The sequence below is a fragment of the Piliocolobus tephrosceles genome, chromosome 11, assembly GCF_002776525.5.
Source record: "Piliocolobus tephrosceles isolate RC106 chromosome 11, ASM277652v3, whole genome shotgun sequence".
NCBI classification, from domain to species: Eukaryota; Metazoa; Chordata; class Mammalia; order Primates; family Cercopithecidae; genus Piliocolobus; species Piliocolobus tephrosceles.
This window is the reverse complement of record NC_045444.1, coordinates 95,841,848-95,859,717: the sequence shown is the minus strand read 5'-3', so window position 1 is coordinate 95,859,717 and position 17,870 is coordinate 95,841,848. Positions and strand designations below refer to the sequence as shown.

General features: G+C 36.3%; 1 protein-coding gene across 1 annotated transcript in view; it reads right to left on the bottom strand.

The window, feature by feature from the left end:
• Positions 1–16,891, bottom strand: part of MAP2 (microtubule associated protein 2) — a 310,609-nt gene extending 293,718 nt beyond the window's left edge. Inside the window, exon 1 of the mRNA XM_031936512.1 lies at positions 16,782–16,891. The gene's annotated coding sequence lies outside the window, so the exon portion shown is untranslated. The remainder of the gene's footprint in view (positions 1–16,781) is intronic.
• Between the last annotated feature and the right edge of the window lie 979 nt (positions 16,892–17,870).

The following is a 17,870-nucleotide window of genomic DNA, read 5'->3' as shown; positions in this document are numbered from 1 at the left end:
AGTCTTTTCTGAGCAAACAGGTAGCTAAGATGACTGATTTGTGTAAAAGTGTGAATTAACGCAATGCTCTTCCAATTAACCATAAAATAAAAGCAGTCTTGGGGACAAATTTATCCCCTTTTTATTATTAGAAAACTAAGGCCCAGAGGGTCAAATGACTTTCTCAAGGACTCAATAAGAGTGCGGTGTTATAAGGATTTCTGTGTTGAAGGCAAAAATTGGATATTTTTAGACAAATGAATGAAGGCTTCTTTTTCTTTTTAAGAGAAATAGTGTTAATTCTTTCAAATCTTATTGTCTCCAAAGGTAGTCACCATTTCCTTTTTGGTGTAGGATGAAACAAGTTTTGTTAAACCTTTTGGGATTCTAAGCTTGTGTCTCTAAAACTATTCATTCATTTATTCAAAAATACTTATTGACCATTCCCTTCATAGACATAATTGGGATTATCATGGTGAATAAGAGAATAAAATATTATTGCAGATACTGTACAAACGAGGAAACAAAACTTATTTAGTGACTATGGTGTCTTGTTCCCTACTTCAAAACTGAAATTAGTGAATGTTTCAAGGATAAATATTTAAACAGTGAACTATTCCATAAAAATTATGTGGCCTATACAATGATACAGAGTGATAAATCTAAAGACAGTGTAATGGAACAGTTTGTAACTTATCATTATTTTTAAAAGTTATTGTGTGGACAACAAAACCATAAAATAAATAAGGGTCAGTAAGATGTTATTTTATTTACGTTCTCCTCCACATAAATTCAGTGCTTTGTCTATATCTATTCATGTTGGATATCCCAGTATCAAGCACTGGGATCACATAACATCGACTTAAAATTTTATAAACTTTATACAATTTTATAAAGGGTGACAGTTGCTTACTTTCTGACTGTTCTCAAATGGCTAATGTGACCTATAAGTGATCAGCACCCCTTATGTACGGTAAACCTGTTGACATTGTCTTTTTCTATGGAGCTACAGTTGTGGCATATAGAGTATTTTGTTCACTCTCTCTCACTTCCTGAGAAACAATAAGTCTTTGCCCTAAAAGACAGCTTTAATTTGACTTCCAGATTCCTAGCTGTGAAGCAAAAACAAAACAAAAAACTCAAGAGATCTTTGGTAACTATCCTCACCTTAAAAATAATGAAACAAGGGCCAAGAAAGTCATAGTTTAGTTTCAACTGAGATTTTTTTTCAGTACTTCCTTTATGAGTCTATGCAAAGTTATCCTTTAAAAATTATATATATGTACATATTTATACACGCATATATATTAGGCATCTTGTTCAAAGAAGTATAGGTATTAATAAATGTGGACCTTAGTAATCACATGTAGTTATGGAATTAGGTAATCAAATGTATAATCTTATAAATGACAAAACGGAGCAGCAACAATATGGGTACACAGAAATAACAGCACTCAGTCAAACTGGAGTTATACAAAGCAATCACCATATGATACCCCTCTTTGTTCTCCATTTTATTCTCTCCAATTTCAGAAATAGAGAAGAAACTTTATTTATATGCCATCAATGAGGAGGCATTACACTGTTCATGTATAACTTCAAATGTTTAACTTATAAATTTGTATGCAGTTAAATGGCAACCGAATAAAAATCAGTATGTTACTTTTAAGAGCAAAATGAAATTTTTATTAGAGTTGGTATGGATTTTTCCAACAGGAGGTCTATTTTATTCTATTATTAGATTATATTAAAAACATATAATATAGTTATCTCAAAATCTGAAATGTTGTTTGTGTTTTGAATATACGTATACCTAGATTTTATGAAGATGATATGTAACAGCAAATCTGACCACCAGAGAGCTGTGTCATTGTAAGGTTACTTTTAATTCCATCCTGAGGATGCTGACTTGAGTCCAGAAATGGCATGAATAAGTGCTGCCACTCTGTTTAAGCCAATAGTACTTTTCTAAGGAGAAGCATTTTCCAGATGTGCCTTGGCCTAAACCAGGGCTCCTCAGCTCAATGGTGAGAGTGGATTCTCCATTGACACATAGCACCTTCTCTTCAGGTTTAAGAAGGTGCATAATATTTTTAGAAAGGCAACTGCAACTGTTCAATGTTTTTTCCTAATTATATTCCCAGAAAAAGGATGCTGAATAAAATCAGTGAAGTTACTTACATAATAAACTATGTTTTAATCACAAGATACAGTCATGAATATTTATTCATCACAAAGTTTCCAGTGGCTGCTCTTATGTTTGAAATATTTTGTAATGCGAAAAATAACCCAGCATAATACAGGAATCCTAAGCAATTTTTACCTTGAAATAATTACTTTAAAATAATAAAAATAATATTCTCAGGGTTAAATATTCATACTCCATTTACATCCACATCCTTATCTACAGACTGCTTCCGTAAGTATCTGATATCTACAATAAAATATGAATTTTTTCTTTGCCATGGGAAAATAAAATTGAACTCACTTTAGCAAAGTACAACACCATCTTTTCATCTTGACTAACTTAGCTTAATCTAACCTCTTGCTAATATTTGAGATACTTTATATATTTCACTACCATAACAATAGTACAGTCTCATGCCTATTGTACTTTCCTTGCAAATGCACCTAGGCAACAATATTTGTTGAAATCTGGTTCTGACTATACACATGGCTCATCACTCAAGGTGTCGTCTATGTTCCACATCTGGTTGAAATGCAACTTGTTACATTTCTAATTCTCTGTGACTCTAAACAATGCAAGATGATTACAGGGAAACAACTTATCTCAAATACAAGTCCTGATAAGGGGGAACAAACCACTAACTATCTGACAACTAAGAACTTTCTTACGTATTTTTGTACAGTATTCTTTGATTTTTCTTAAATTTTAAAGAAGAATATTGCCATTTCCCTTGACACTCACATTGATTATGTCTAAGAATCATTATCAAGTCACAGCTAATTAATAACTTTTTGTTTTCAGGCTAATGGTCACATGAGGAGCTTTCTTGTCTATCATGTTATTTCTGGAAGAGTCAAACAATCTCAGTATTGATTTAATAGGACAGTGAAAATTAGGCCAATTATTTAATTATAATTCCAATGTATCCACAATATCTACCTATTATCAAAATTAGAAGGCAACAGTACTATTTCACATGAGAATACGTAAAACAAAACAAACAAAATCAAAATTCATAGTTATACTGGAAGTCCCAGATTTCAGTTTGAATAAGAAAACCTCATGTGGCATTCTGAAGAGAGACAAAATAGTGCTTACATATCTAAATTCTAATTCTCAGAATATTTTCATGACCACGCACTGAAAAGACAAAACACCTGGGTCTTAGCATCTTCCTACCAGGACCACTAAAGTTGAGAGGGTTGAAAAACGGCTTAAAAGACATTTTTGATAATGAATAGTGAAATGTTCAGAATCAAAAAATCCACCCCACTTTTTTTAAGTGCATGGGTAACAGATTTAACAAATGTCCTCCAACAGCATATTCACACACACGTTATAATTTATTTTTGAGAAAATGATCTCACTTGTGAAAACTGAACAAGAACAATGCAATCTGTCCTAATTGACAATACAATATGATCAATATGATTGAAAAGGCCATGCCATCTTTTCCTTCTGAAAAGTGAATATTGTTCTGGTCACAGACTTTCATTGAAAGTAGATCTCTGATGAAAATACAGAATATAGTTTGATTTACATTTTACCTTTTAATAAAAAGAGTCAACAAAATTAGGATAAAGAGAAATCATAAGAAAATGATGCATGGAAATGTGAGTGTATGAAATGTCTACTAAAAATTCTACACAGTTACTTGAAGGGGGACATGATTTTATTCTGAGATTACTAGAAGCCAAGAAAAAAAATGGAGACACAATCAACGTCACCAACACTGATTACAAAACCAAGCCAATGGCTTAGGAAAGAGTCTCCAGTATCTAACATGCTCTGACTTGAGAGAAATCTAAAGATTCCATCCATGGGACTTCATAAAGGGAAATATATTAACTATTGTCTTCACATAGTCTTCATGTATTTATCTTTTAACAGTATGGTTTTTATAATTTCAAAGCCATTTTCTGGATTCATGTTCAACCATGACAACATATGCCAGGGTTGACAAAATACAGTTTGAAGGTCAAATGGGACTATCACTTGTTTTTAGTAATAAAAGTTTATTGGAATATGATAACAACTGTTTATCTATCGTTTGTGGCTGCTTTCTTGCTATGACAGCAAAGCTGAGTAATTGTAATAGAGACTATACGTGACCCACAAAGCCTAAAAATTTTCTCTCTGGCCCTTTGATAAAATAGCTTGCCAATCCCTACCACAGTACATTAACTATAAAAATATTAATAGGTCTTAATGCAAATCTTTAAAATTAGAAAGAAATATCTAACAAGATGTGCTTATAATCTTCTGAAAGACAATTTGCTAACATACATATACACACATATAACAAACTGATTTTCAGTAACTGTTTACTAACTTATCTGTGAAGTCATGAAGTCCATTTCCATTAAGGTCTAGAAATTAGAAGGAATTAAATAGAAATTAATCTTTGTTCTTTCGCTTTATTTTCCAAGGCCAGTGTCTTTAAATATATATATATTTGGCATGCACGTGACTTAACCCCAATAGAAGCCTATACTATTCACTGACTGACATTTCTGCATGGCTTCTAACTCTCACCCATCTCCACCAGCATCACACTATCCCATTCTTTAGTGTTGATATTTTCTTAATTGTATGTGAAAATGTTTGTAACCCAAGTTTCCAAAGAAGTCCCTTAGTTTCCCAGTCTAAATAGTTTGATGTCTCTATGCTACACCATATGTAGAAATTCTAGGCAGGCCACTATCTTTCCCCAAATTTTTCTTGCTAATCTGAATATTTCACATTCCTCACACCATTTCCCAGGTCAAATATCCTTCACTGATGCCAGTGGCCTTACGATGAACCCAAATCTCTTACTAAGGACCTCTACAAATCCAGCACCACCCATACAGGCAACTGTTCTCCAAAAGAAACCCTCTATTACAGGCAGTCTGGTTTGCTTTGCTCACTGTCACCTCAGTGCCTTTGCTATTGCTATTGTCCTATCTAGGTGCTTTTCCAAACCTAGACACACTCATGCTGCTTCTGACATAATGTGTTTCACTTCTGCACATGGCAATGACTCTCCCTCCTCTGAATTTGCTGGCACTTATAAGACATACTTTATTTTTTTTTTACCATTCATATGGTTGTAAATTATATGATTTTTAATACTAGTTTTATGTCTTACATCTCTAGTGACTGTCAACTAGAGGAGACCAATATGCTATATATTTGATATTCTACAGCACAAGCAGGGTTGTCTATATAGAATAAATTACTTTTCTGATTCTTTTTAAAGCTCTTTCATTAATTCTTTGAAATACATTTTAATTTAAATTTGATGCTTAGTAATATCTCAATATTTAAGAGGCCACATTTTGGATATAATTCCAAGAATACTATTCAGACTTTAATATATATTTGAATTATTTGTTGATTTGTTTTATATAAATAACACATGTATATAACATATATAACACATATAAAACATATATATAACACATATATAAAACATATATATATATAGAGAGAGAGAAATCTGGCTCTGTCATACAGGCTGGAGTGCAGTGGCACAATCATTGCTCACTGCAGCCTCAAACTCCATGATTCAAGCAATCCTTTCACTTCAGTCTCCTGAGTAGTTAGGACTACAGACACGCAATATCACACCTGGCTAATTTAAAAAAAAATTATTTTGTAGATTTGGGGTCTGACTATGTTGCTTAGGCTAGTCTTGAACTCTTGTCTCAGACTCCTAAAATGCTAGGATTATAAGCATAAGTAACCATGCTTGCCCCATATTTTTAACATTTAAGTAACTGCAAGTCTGGGAGATCCCTATATCGAATGGTTCCACATTAAAGTAATTTACATAATAAAAAATAATCCTAAAAATAAAACAGAAGTCAAGGAAAGAGGCTTAAAGAAAAATCAACAATAATTAAATACTCCATTATAAAATAAAAATGTTAATTTCTCCTAAATTATGCGATATTTTGGAAATGTCCAGTAACTACCATAATATGACAAAATAAAAAAAATTAAAAAATAGGCCAGGCGCAGTGGCTCACGCCTGTAATCTCAGCACTTTGGGAGACCGAGGTGGGCGGATCACGAGGTCAGGAGATCGAGACCATCCTGGCTAACATGGTGAAACCCTGTCTCTACTAAAAAAAACACAAAAAATTAGCTGGGCATGGTGGCAGGTGCCTGTAGTCCCAGCTACTCAGGAGGCTGAGGCAGGAGAAAGGCGTGAACCAGGGAGGCAGAGCTTGCAGTGAGCCGAGATGGCACCACTGCACTCCAGCCTGGGCGACAGAGCGAGACTCTGTCTCAAACAAATAATAATAATAAAATGGTAACAATAATAATTTTGTTTATTGAGGGCATGCTTAGGAAAAAAGTAAACAGCTTTGAACCATGCCAAAAGTACAATCAATGAAATGGCTGCAAACTGTATTTAAAGCTAAACTCAATAGAGCATTATACTAAGGCCATAAATATCTGAAAAGTGCATTAAATATTTCAGTATAAGCAATAGATGCATAAAGAGGTACACTGTTTATTAATTTCATACATGACTCAAGATTATCATGAAATTGGATCAGCTCACTTACCAAATTCTCAGGAGATTTAGACCATTGTCTCCAAGAAGCAAAACGTGTGTTACACTGTTATTTAATGTTGGTTGTTGCTTGGCACCTGACCTTGTTTACAACTAAATCTGCTGTCGGGAAATAGCCAAAGGACACATTCATATCGAGAATGGAATTTTTTTTTGACTACTTCCCTCAAACATGAATTTGTACTTTTCTGTTTAGATTGTTTTGAAAAGCTTAGTTTGGGGTACAAAGAGACTACAAGTGATTAAAATTAATTATGCATGTAATTCTCCAACAGCCAAAAAAAAAAGACAGTTTGAGTTACATTACAGCATTAGATAAGAACAGCTTACCAAAAGTCTACTCTTGTTTCCACCATTGGTTTCTGATTTTCTAAATTATTTCTCTCTTGTGATTTAACACATTAGCAAATAAGATACAGATATAACTAGAGGGATTTAGAAGATATAATTAATCTTTGAAAGCTTTTACAAGATCCTAAAAAAATTCTGCTTTTAACAACCTCAAAAATTACAATGCAGTGCAAGTTAAATAAAAGACAAACTCCTCATCGGGGTCAAAAGCCAGCGCCATTGGTCTTTCTGTTTCCCAAATATATCAAGCTTTGTCCTGCTTTGAGGCTATTCTCTCTCACTTGAAAGCTTTTCCTCTGGGTACTCCTATGGTTGGCTACTTCTCATCACTCATGCCTCCAAAGGCAGCCTATCCCACCACAGACAAGCTCTATTATATATGTTTATTGTATATTCCCAACAGCATTTATTTGTGTCTGAAATGTTCATTTATTATTTTACTTGTTAAAGTCTGTCTCCTGCTGCTAGAATGTTAGCTGCATGAGGACAGGAACTTATATGGTTTCTTCTGATATTCTCCACATTCAGAAAAGTGCCTGCTAAATATTAGGAACCCAATAACCATTTGTTAAATAAATAAATGAATGAACCATGAGCTGTGATCTAAGAAAGGACACACTAGCCTGATATTCAAGTAGAAGAGAGAGTGAATCCCTCCCGAGTAAGAACATCATGTTCTAAAAGGCATTATTTTAATTCTTTACAGATTATTTAAATTTTCAGACCATCAAATAAAATAAACTAAGAAGAGTATGAAATATCTTACTTTAAGAGATCTGCATTTATATGTGTTGACTCTTGATATATAATTAAGGTGGTTTTATTCCCTGTACCACATAAAGACACTCCAGAGGAAGACAATATGCACAACCCATTTTTCATCAATGTATATGGAAATTATAAGAAACTCTGTTCTATCTACTCAGTGATAAAACAGTCACTTTGATTCTGTTAGATGATTAGACATTTTCAACTAGAGAATTAAGACATACTACATGGAATATTCTAACAGAATGGTGGCATGGCATTAGAATTCTTTCATTTTCTCGATAGTGGTATGGTTTCAGTTTTCAGTGACCAGGAATATGTTTCTCCTTGAATATTTAAGCGCAATTTGTACTTAATTTCTTTCCTTCAAGATGCTCTTCATGGCTTTCAAGTATTTGTCAACTAAAGGCTCTATAATGCTTAAGTAGCATGGGTGCAGGTGAAGCTCTGCTGAACACAGTAACCACAGCAACACCTAATTGTTATTTAATTTGCAGTCTTGGAAAAAGCAAAAAACAAACAAAAAAACAAAAACAACAACAACAACCACCAAGAGGGATGGAGCACTGTAGGCAGAGAAACAGGAAGGCACGTAAGAGTAGCAAGGTAAGTGGGAAACAGGCACAAACACAGAGGCCCACAGCCTTTCTAGCTCACTTCCTCTTAGCTAAAAATGTTAAATCTGGGAGAAACGCAAAAGGAAAGCAATTTTAAGAAAATTTAATGGCACTACAGATGAGAAAAAAGTTTCAACCTGCCTATTTTTGTTGCATTCCCCTTATATGTTGAGCCAAGTTTAAACATAGACTCAAATCAGTCTGGAAGCATCAGTATGGATAGTTCAAGCTCACAGAAAAGCTCATTGGCTTTCCAGGTCTGGGCACACATCCCCAGAGTTTAAACTACTATCCTGAGAGATCCAAACCACAGGAATGGCCCTGGAGCAGTAGCTTTGTAAGTGTTTCCTGGATCAGATTTAGTCTCAATGCTTATAGTAGTGTAGCTGGCATGTAGCTGGTTGGAATGACCCTAGAATTCCGAGGCCCTCCCTCTTTTATATCCATGTGAGAGTCACAGTTGAGTCACAAAGTTGGGCAGGTATGACTGCCACCTCACTCCACCCTCAGCTCAGAGAACAGAAATACAAGCAGAGTTGGGAATGGCAGTCAGAATGAGATGAGTCTTCAGTGACACCTCTTACCAAGCACTGATTTTGAGCCTGAATTATTGAGTCTCAGGCCTGCTTCCCCTACTAATTAGATAAGGAAAATCACTGAAATGGTCACTATCCCAGTTTACTTATATGTACTCCACAGGTTCATAACATTTGCTCTTAATAATCTCTTTTCCCCATCAAACATCCTCTAATTCAATAGAAGTAGCAAGTCTTGAGAATTGATGCCTCTTCAGTGATTGGGCAGAGGCACAGAAATAAAAAACATATTTGTAACTCTCATTTGTAAATGTAGAAAATAGTTAACTAATTATAAAAATAATGCATTTAATAGCATTTTAAATATTTCCAGATATGTAAACATACAGTCCTTCTAAGTCCAGTAATTAACAGGGCTACAAAAAGCTATTCCATTACATAAATTGTAAATGTGTCAGGAAGCAAATACTTTATTAAAAATCAGTTTATCCATTTTAAATACCATTTTTTTAAATGGAGAACTTTGGATTCCTATTAAAATCCTCATGATACCATTTGGGAAGGGGCTAAATAAGGCAGTAAGAATCTCCAGGATTGTACAAAGCTTCATACTGCCAATTTTGATTTTGACTACTCTCAATATGGTGCTACTGAAGACGAAAGAAGAAAAAACACGAAATTCGTGACGGAGTTTTAAAGCTATAAGAACTTAAACAAATGAAAAAAACTGCTCAGTTTCACCAACACTCAGTGCTCTATAACAATCTTCATCCCGAATGAGGCAAAACTTTCATCTGAGATACAGTGGCCAAAGCTTTTTTTTTTTTTAATACTTTAAGTTCTAGGGTACATGTGCACAATGTGCAGGTTTGTTACGTATGTGTACATTAAATCCTAGATCATAGTCACTTGGTTGTTTTATAAGAGATTCAGGTTTCAATAGATGCTTAGTATTTTATGTTTCCCTAGCAGCAAAATTCTTAAAAGTTCCATCAGTCCTGGTTTCTGGTGTTTAAGTGAAGATAAAGTGCATTTTCCATGTGAAAGCAGCGTCACCTGAACTTCTTAAAATATACATTTAAGTAGCCAGTATTCCAACTTAGGACGTTTTGATCAACATGGAGATGCTCTAATTCTGAGCACAAGATTCAGCTTTACCATTTGATTTCAATAATGAACAATGGAATCTGGACTATCTTAACCTAAACAGAAAAATACAGTGATACTTTAATATTAATCTAATTTGATTTCATTAATAAATACTTGGTCATTTTTCCCTATTAAATTGTATTTAATACCAATTATTCTCATGTGGAATCAACTGATTGCATAATAATTGATTTCACCTATAAAAAAAGAAAATATATAAAAGTCTAACTCTAACTTAGAAAGTAATTATACACAAACACGCAAACACCACCACTACCACCATCATGTTAGCCCTTGTGAAACACCAGGTAGACAAAACTAGCAGGCTGAGAAGTTGTTACAGGTATTATAATTCCATGTTCTCATCCACTAAGTAAAGAAATTGTATGTTACAGATTGCAAATTTTCTTCAAACAATAGGTAAGTTTATGTAGCAAATTAACAAATCAAATATTTTCCTGGCTATACTAGATGACCTACTAAGATAAAAAGAATGAATAACTGAATCCTAAAAACTTCTTTGCTTGTTTTTCAAAGTGGGCCAAAAGAATGTAGTGTATCATATAAACAACAATAAAAAATAGGCAGCCTATTATTTAATACATTATTTTGCTCAAAAAAGTAAACTCTTAAGGGAAGACTAAATTACAAATTTGAGAGGCACAATACTCAAATAAAATAGTAAAATGTCAAAGCTGAGCATTATTTAATTGCCTTAATACCAATCAAAATGATACCATATTATTCATTCTAAAATTGATACTTTCTCATACCAATTCATTATATAATTTCAGCATCATGCATTAACAACACAATGTTGTACTTTTAAATTGTTGTAATGCAATGCAGTAACCACCTAAAATCCATTACTACTTAAATAAATATAAAGGGTTCATATTGAAATGATTGTTTTGTCTCAAATAGAGTCAGTTTGTACATTTACTTGTGAGTTTGCTTTAACTGTAAAGGACCTAGACAGTTAAGTGATGAAATATACTCATGCTATCCAAGCACTGTATTTTATGGTCATTTTTGAGGTAGATTACGATGACTAATGATGATGCTATACATAGAAATGTAATTAGGAATATTTTACTTAAAATTAAATTAATTTAGTTCAACATTTACTGATTGCTTGTCAGTAGTTCATACTCCACTTAATGGGTATACATTAGTGGAATCAGTTAACATAAAATAAAGACAATGGACTGCCTGACACATAGTAACTTTACTAGTTAAGTTTAAAAAAAAAACTAGTTGAACCATGTTTTATAGTGTCTGATGAACAAAATAATAAAAAGTCAGTTGGCTAGTCAAATTTTTTATTTAAAAAAATTCATTGTATAGATGTATTATTTTTGACTGTAAAATGTCTTTAAATTAATTCAAAGAAGGCTGATGAGGATACGCTGAGGTAAGCAACTAACTATAATCTAAGGGAAACTGAATAAACTTGGATACAAACTAATGGGGATAAATAGGGTAGTAACTTTTCTTCCTGATTTTTAAAGGCCTTTTTAAGGTAGAAAGCATTATGAAAGATTGGTATACAAGGAAGAAACTGTTTAAGCCTAGGAGATATAAAAGCCAAGTTTAGTCAGGGCGCAGTGGCTCATGCCTGTAATCCCAGCACTTTGGGAGGCTGAGGCAGGCGGATCACGAGGTCAGGAGATTGAGACCATCCTGGCTAACAATGTGAAATCCCGTCTCTACTAAAAATACAAAAAATTAGCTTGGCGGGAGCCTGTAGTCCCATCTACTTGGGAGGCTGAGGCAGGAGAATGGGTGAACCCGGGAGAGGGAGCTTGCGGTGAGCCGAGATCATGCCACTGCACTCCAGTCTGGGTGACAGGGCGAGACTCCGTCTCAAAAAAAAAAAAAAAAAAAAAAGCCAAGTTCAAAGAAAGGACCAAGATAGGGATAGAGCCTTGAGAAGGGGGAGAGGTTAGCATAACATTTCATGTTAAATGAGAAATATAAATATAATGAAAAACAAATTTCAATAAAAATATCAGGCTATATTAAAGACCAATGTTTATTTCGCCAATACAAACTGAAAGGAAGGGGCAATCTAAGTAAAGAAGAAAAGAAGAAAAGGGAAAGGGAAGAAAGGAAAGAGAGAAGACAAAAAAGGAGGAAAGAAAAAAGTCAAGGTGTGTGATCTTAAAAGTAAATTATTTGCCCAAAAAGGCTCATTAACATAACAAAAAGCAAAAAAAAAAAAAGCAAAGAAAAGAAATGTGCCCCTTCTGGTGTGTGTTTTAATGGAAAACAAACTGTCTAAAACTTTCCCCAACTTCCATAATATAAACTTAACAACAGACTGAAAGAGGATTCTGAGCACTTTGTTTTGTCTAACTTTCCATAGAATTTTACTGAAATGTTTAAGTAAAATGTATTACAGTTAAAGTACTGCCATTCAAAGGAAAGTTTATGTCTTGAACAGGAAAGATCAAAGATTAGATTCAAAGTGTTTTTCGTAAAAATTCATCTAATTGTGTTCACATCATTTTAAAATTCTGAATTCACATAATTCACCATAAAACTCCTTCCAGTAAACATACTGTGTAATTTTTACAAGGAAGCACCATGCCTTAGTTCAAAGACATGACAGAGGAGGGATGGGGACAAAATATGTTGAAACAGAAAAACAAAACATTTATTCCTTCTTCACTCTCTCAGACAAAAAGGCCGCATGTCCTCACTCATAGGTGGGAATTGAACAATTAGATCACTTGGACTCTGGTAGGGGAACATCACACACCAGGGCCTATTATGGGGAGGGGGGAGGGGGGAGGAATGGCATTGGGAGTTATACCTGATGTAAATGACGAGTTGATGGGTGCTGACGAGTTGATGGGTGCAGCACACCAACATGGCACAAGTATACATATGTAACAAACCTGCATGTTGTGCACATGTACCCTAGAACTTGAAGTATAATAAAAAAATAAAAATAAAGAAAAAAAAGGCTCATCTCTACCCTACCTGGACAGCTTTTAATAGCTGAGAATTTGCTTTCATTCCACATCTTCCTCTACACCCACCCATCCAAACCTCCATACACATGCTCTCCCTTGACTTTGGCCTTTTGTGTACTACATATTAATTTGCAGCCCTTTAACTGCTTTTGGTACCTAGAACCATTTTCTGCAATTGATAACTGAGAATATCAAAAGTTGTTTCTTATAATGAATACATAAATGGTAGTAAGTGCTCTCCTTAATGAAAAATAAAGGTCAAATTTTTATCAAGAGAGTAACATTGCTGAAACAAAAATAGCTAGAGAACAGTAAGTCTAATATCCAAATATCGAATTTAAAAGAACAGTGTGAAGGGAGGGAAAATATGGTGAAATGATCAAAATACTGCCCTTACATGAAAAGGTCTAGATTGAGTAGATAAAGGTAATAGCAATAGTAAAGAGATAATTAAAGTAGCAAAAAGACTTGATATATTTGAGAGAATCAGATATGACTCAAAGAGTTTATTAGCATCTTTAACTCATCTATAACAGAGACAAAAAAATTTGAGATTGTTTCAAAACTGTTATCTTCAGGTTCATGCATTTACTAATGACTTACCTAAAGTGACTACTTTTAGCATTAAGGAGGATAGTTTTGATCTGGGTGTGGTGTTATCTTCTATTGTAACTGTTATTTCAGATTCTTTATTTTAATCTGTTAAGAGGAAATTAAGTATTGAAAGGATTCAATAATCAGAGTTACCAACTTGAATACTAAAATCCCCAGTTTCATATGGTCAGTCTCATACGGACATCAATGAATCACTGAAGGATGCACCTATTGTCCTATAAGCAAATGTAATAATGATTTTTTAAAATGCCAACAGTGCAACTATATTTGTTCAAAGCATGTCCAGTCTGTTGTCTAACTGCTAGTAAAATTCAACACTAAATACGTATGTGTGATAAGAAAATACACAAAAATACACCAACATTTTTCTTCCTTTTCCCTTCTCATGTTTAGAAAATTTGCAAACTGGTTTAAACCAAAACGGGTAAAGGAATGAAATTATTCCTTCAGGCTTAGAGGATTCTGTGCCAAGTTTCATTTCTGGCTACATATTTCTAACCAAGTTCAAGATCCCTGAAAAGGAATACATAAAAGAGAAAATATCCCTTTAACCTCAGTGGAACGACATTAGTAGAGGCTACTATGGGAAGAGAAAGGCTTTTGCCCTGAGATGGGTGTGCTCCTGGTGTTTGGTTTCCACCGAGAGGATGCCTGCTCCCTCAATGAATCTGAAGTACCTACTAGGATGAGGTAATGGCTGTGCCAGTTTCACTGGGTCATGCTCTTTCAGCACATTCTTTCCCTCTCTCCTCCCTGAGAAGGTGCTGTAAACAAGTCATCCTGAGAGGTGCTGGAGAGAATGAACAATCCTAAATTCAAAATTCTTGAGAACACTGGACCTGCTATGGCTGTCTAGACATAAACAGAAGACTAAAGCAGCCATAAAGAAACAGGTTATTTGATAAGAAAAGGAAAAAAAAATAAGAGAGGAGATAAATAAAATAAAAATTAGTATAACTAAAATACTATTTTATAAAAGGTAGCTCTATTTTTAAATTACTTAGATTTTCAGATGTGTGTTAAGCAATTTTCTACTTACGGTTTTAAAAAAGAAAACTTTGGACATTAAATAATATTGTTGCAAACTGTAAAATATGAAAAATTAAAATTAAATAAACAACAGATAAACAGCATGTACCACTGATCCTGAAGCCACAATGGCTCTGATAATATACAAATCATGAATGCAGATGTAAAACTATGATAATCAGATGAAATTAGCAGGAAATCAACATAAACACACACACACACAAATATAATAATCCTTACCGAATGAAAAAAAAAATGCCTTTTTTCTTGAAGGAAGGGTTCTTTGTGTACATGGGGCTGGGGCTTTTGGAACTTCCACGATTCGCAAATTCATAAGGATTTCTACCAAAATACAGATACCTATTGCCCAGTTAAACTGCTGTTTTGTGTTATATTCTGATGGAAGGCTGTAATCTTTTCCTTGGGCATTAAAATTAACAACATTCTAAAGGGCTTCTATTTATTCAATCTATTTGACTGCCAAAAAAATCATAATTGTCCACAGTGAAATGACATAGTGAAAGAACTATGCTTTTGAACTGGGCTGGTACCTGCAGCTCATGCATGGGACATTTTGCATAATGTGGCTCACATAAAAGGCTTTGTTCTCCATCGCCTCACTGTGGCTGCAAACCTCAATTTCACTTTGCAATCATTTCCTTTTCTAGACGCATCATTTTAAAATAAATTATATCTTCAACATTTAAGTTAGTTCCTTACCAACAGTCATCAATCCCTTTGCCTCACACTCAAAATTATATACCACCACCAATATTTTTTTTGTTTTGCACTACATATTTTATTGATAACATAATTTCCAAACCCTTAAATACAATTTTTAAAAATCAGTCTTTTAAGTACCAATTTCCTTTTGTAACATGTATATAGTGTATTACACATTTGTGTGCATACTTGTATGCTTATGCATTTAAACAAAAACCCTTTACACTGGACTCAATTTTAAAGGGTCTATGTCCTGGAAGCATTGTGCTAAGGGCTTACAACAGATGGCACACAGCAATTGTCATAAACGGGCTTGTTGCTAATGAAAGCTCTTTATTTTCTGACAAAATCCTGAAGCCCCGATGCCAGGCATAATAACATTAATTTCGTTTTCAAGGATGTTTTTTTCTGACTCCATCCCCTTTACTACCCCTCCCCCCAATACACACCCAAATATACACCTCCCCACTCCTAGCCCCCCACACACTCTTTCTTGAAATTTCCATCCTTAAACAAAAGACGAGGTGGGGGAAGGAAGGCAGCGAGCACTGCAGTCCCCCTCTCCCCACCAAAAAAGCCTTTTAAAAAGAAAAGGAAGAAAAGAATAGATGTACTGTAGATTCAGACGTCCACCCCCATCGTTTAAAAAGAAAAAACGACTATGTGGAAGCTCAACCAGCCTCATTTCTTCGTGCCCCGCCCTCCAACACCACTAGACATAGATTTTTCATTTTCCTACAATTATAAATATCAGTCCTCCTCTCCCAGCTGTTTCTGAGGAATAACAGAGAAATATGATTTGAAACGGGCAAGACTTCCCTCACTCACTCACTTGCCAGTGTGCAGTTCTCTACAACTGGATGAACAAAAAAATCTCCTACCTCGAATTCCTATTTTCCACTATCTTTGCAGAATCCACCCCCCTTCTTTCCACAGCTCAGGTAATACTGGCTTTCGATACACGTATTCTATCTGGCGTAAGTTTTCAGTCTTTCAGTCGTTTCAAAGTGGTACCTAACAAGGTCACTCGCTCTTCTACTAAGCCAGGGCTCAGGTACCAGTAGCGTCCGGCCCCCTGCTCCGCAGTGACACCTGGATAGGACAGGCCCGAATCTTCCGCCAGGTGCACGGCTGGGCAGCTCGGCCAACTCCCAGACTGCCTGCCGCGAGTGCTAGAGGATGAGACACGACCCCTCCCCATTCCCACCTCTTTCTACTCAGAGACCGAGGCAAAAGGAGAGGCGCCCTACATAGTCAGAGGTGGGGACGGTCTCTTACCTGGGCGCAGAAACTGGATGCACCCGCGGTCGCGACTGCCACCGCTCACGGACTTAGCGTCCTCCGGAGAAGAAGCAGAGGGGTGGAAGGGTTAGGGGAAGAAGGGGCGGGGGGGGGAGGGAAGAAGGAGAAGGAAGAGAAAGAAGCGGAAGGGAAGTAAAGGAAGAGAGGATGCTGCTGCTGCTGCTGCTGCTGCCCAGAGCCCGCGCAGCCCGAGCGCCCGCCCCAGACTGAGAGCGGCGCCCCCACCAGCCTTCTTGAGCGGCAGCCCCGCCCCGGCCCTTCCTCCCCGCCCCGCGCAAGTCCCGCCCGACTCCGCGAGCCCGTGGGCGGCCGCGGCGGGGCTGGCGCTGCCACAGCCGCAGTGTCCGGGAGGGGGAGCACGGCCGCCCCGCCTCCTGCCGCAGCCGCCGGCCGCCAGGCGGGGACGGCGAGGTGGGAGCCTTGGAGAGCCCCGCCCAGCCGCTGGCCTGGGCGATCTCCAGAGCCCTGGTCCCCTCCCGCAACAAAGTGAGGCCAGTGCCCGGGCGGCGGGACAGGCGGGCCTTCCTCACTGGCGTCCTTGGAAAATCGGAGGCAGCAGCTTTAGTCTCTCGGGAGCAACCTCCACAGACCCCCGGCTTCACTCCCCTGTGTCGCTGTGAGGCGGGGATACCAGTGGCACCTCACCAGGAAAGCTCACAGGCCTTGCCTCACAAACCCAACCACAGGTGCATCCAGAAACGACAAAGGAAATGTGGGGCGCTTGAGAACATAAAACAACTCTTGTCAGCACTAAAGGAGCAATGGCTGAGGGAGTAGAGAATTCTAGACCCAGCTCTGTCACTAATTAGATTCATTCATTGATTGAGTCAACGAATGTTTATTGACACCTACTATGTGTCAGGCAGTCTTCTAAGCACTAGAAACATCAGTGAATAAAACAAACCTTTCCCCCAACCCTAATAAAAAAGATCCCCTCCCTTTATGGTTATTACTTTCTAGATAGCCAGATGTATGCTCTAGAGACAGTTCACTTAATCTAACTCTCAGTGTATTCATGTGTCATATAAGAACTAAAAATGACAGTCCAATTCTCTCATGCTTAAA